At 33.0% G+C, this 2693-nt stretch overlaps 1 pseudogene; it reads left to right on the top strand.

The window, feature by feature from the left end:
- The first annotated feature begins 729 nt into the window (after window positions 1–729).
- Window positions 730–1747, top strand: LOC118032770 (protein MIZU-KUSSEI 1-like; annotated as a pseudogene).
- Window positions 1748–2693: the final 946 nt, after the last annotated feature.

Raw genomic sequence — 2693 nt, forward strand, 5'->3', positions numbered from 1 at the left:
ATTATAAATGCATAAAGTTTATTTTACAATTTATAATAATAAGAAATAATCTAAAACATAAGAGTTTTTTCACCCTTTCAATGTAAAAAAATTATGTTTTTTAAATATAGAATTTTTTTTTTATTTAAATACTTCAATTTAAAAGGATAATATTTATCTTTTAAATGTGTAATAAATTTTTTTAAAATATTCTTTTAAATTTTATTATTTACAATATATATATATAGCTTATATTCACATTAATTTTTTTAATTTTTTCATATAAAATATAAAATTTTTATTTTTTAAAATATTTTTTTAGATTAATTCAGGTTGATCCAAATTAATCAATAAAATTTAGATCCGGCTTCTTAACCCAGATCAACTTTCAAACCAGGTTTTACAATATGCTGAGCACGTTAACATTGGAAAACATTGATGCAGAGAATGTCCAATGTGGGTTTTTTTTTTTTTTGGTAGTTCTCTCTTCTCACTGTATCGCTGCTGCTTTTGGATTCCAAGTCAAAAAGTCAGTCAAGCCAAATCCCTCTCTCCCTGCCCCACAAGAAAGTGAAACAACACCCCCATTGTCCACTCAGACTCCTTTCTTTTCTATTTTAAAATCTCTCTCTCAGTCTCATTCCTAGATCAGTTGGTGGGGCAGCCTATGTTTCTTTTGTCAGGATTCTCTTGCATGACAGCAAGAGACCAGAAACAAAGAATTAAAATGGAAGTCCCACTTATAATAAAATATACAAAACCCAGAGAATCCTTACCCTCAACTACCTACCATACCATTCCATCTATAAGGTTATGGCTAGAACATCTCAAGACTCTTCCTCCAAGTGGCACTTCCACTGGACCAAAAAGGTTGGAAACGAAGATGATGAAGTTCCAATCTTTAAGTCCTCAAACACCAATGAAGAAGGAAAAAAGGAAAATGTTAAGAGCCATGTTGGAATGTCAATCCCAAAGAAAAAACTACCAGCCGTCAAGAACCGATCGGAGCCTCCCACTGGGGCTTGGATCCCGAGTTGTAGGTACCCTTTTTGGATATCGCCATTCGCCGTGGTCATGTCCATTTTGCATTTCAAAAGGATCCCAATTCACCTCCGGCTTTCCTTATTGAACTTGCTACACCAATAAGTGGATTGGTTAGAGAGATGGCATCTGGGTTAGTCAGAATTGCCTTGGAATGTGACAAAGAGAAAGAAGAGGAAAAGAAAGCTGTGAGGTTGCAGGAAGAACCAATGTGGAGGACTTGTTGCAATGGTAAGAAATGTGGTTTTGCTACTAGGAAGGAATGTGGCCCAGGGGCAAAACTAGAGGGAGGCGGGTAGGGGCCCGAGCCCCTGCAAAATATTTTGAAGTTTTGTATTTTTAATATTTAAATATAGTATAATATAATATATTTTTAATTTAAATAGATAAAATTTCTAATAATAAATTATATTTTGAGTTTGGCCCTCCCTATTATATTATTTTAGCTCTGCCCCTATGTGGGCCTAAAGAATGGAAGGTATTGAAAGCTGTAGAGCCAATTTCAATGGGTGCAGGGGTTTTGCCAGGGTTTGCAACTAAGGCTGGAGTTGATGGTGAACTCATGTATATGAGAGCTAAATTTGAAATAATTGTGGGCTCTAGAGATTCTGAGGCTTTCTACATGATGAATCCTGATAGTGATGGATCTCCTGAGCTCATTATCTATCTATTTAGAGTCAAAAGTCCAGTCATTTATATTTCCTTTTTTGTTTTTTCCTTAAGGTAAGCTAGTGATACTTGTTTAGTTCTTGGGCATGAAAATGGAGGTCTAGCTCTCTCAAACTAATATATATATATATATATATATATATATATATATATATATATATATATATATATATATTCTCTTTTCTGTTTGTTCTTCTACTTTGGAGAAACTGCTTAACCTGTATTTTGTTAGTTATAGGTCTGTCATAACCTAATTTGTGGTCCTTTTATTTTAATTATTTTATTTACTAAAAAAATAATGAAAAAAAAGGATGAAAAACAAGTAAAAATAAAATAAATAAAGAATAAATTAAAATTTGGATTAAGGGCAACATAATTGGAAGTTTAAAGATTTAATTAAACTCTTGACTAGTTTAATTAATCAAATCAAGGGTTTTATTGGAGAAATGATCAGTTTTGAGACTTAATTGAGCTTGAAATTAATTTAATTAATCCAATCAAGGGTTTAATTGGAGAATTGATAAGTTTTGAGACTTAATTAAGCTTGGAATTAATTTAATTAATCCAATCAAGTGTTTAATTGGAGAATTGATAAGTTTTGAGACTTAATTGAGCTTAGAAATTGACAAGTTTTTGACTTAATTGAGCTTGGAATTAACTTATTCAGGGACTTAATTGAAGAAATCTAAAGTTTGGGGGCCAAAATTGCAAAATTAAAATCCAAGGACTACATTGAAAACGGCGTGCAAATGCAGGGGGCCAATTACAGTTTAAACCAGGGGTTTAATTACAAGACTCGAAACTACACGGGTCAAAACGTAAAATGGCCACATTTCACATCTCAAAACGGCGTCGTTTTAAGGGACACTGTTCATCTTCTTCAAACCAGAAACGGACACTACACGATCCCTAGTCCCTTATTATTCCTGCAAATGGTCGGTCACCTCATTATTTAGAGGTGACCGCATGGCATTCTCTGGCACTATAAAAGCCAGAGATAGGAC

Source organism: Populus alba, chromosome 15, assembly GCF_005239225.2.
Source record: "Populus alba chromosome 15, ASM523922v2, whole genome shotgun sequence".
Lineage (NCBI taxonomy): Eukaryota > Viridiplantae > Streptophyta > Magnoliopsida > Malpighiales > Salicaceae > Populus > Populus alba.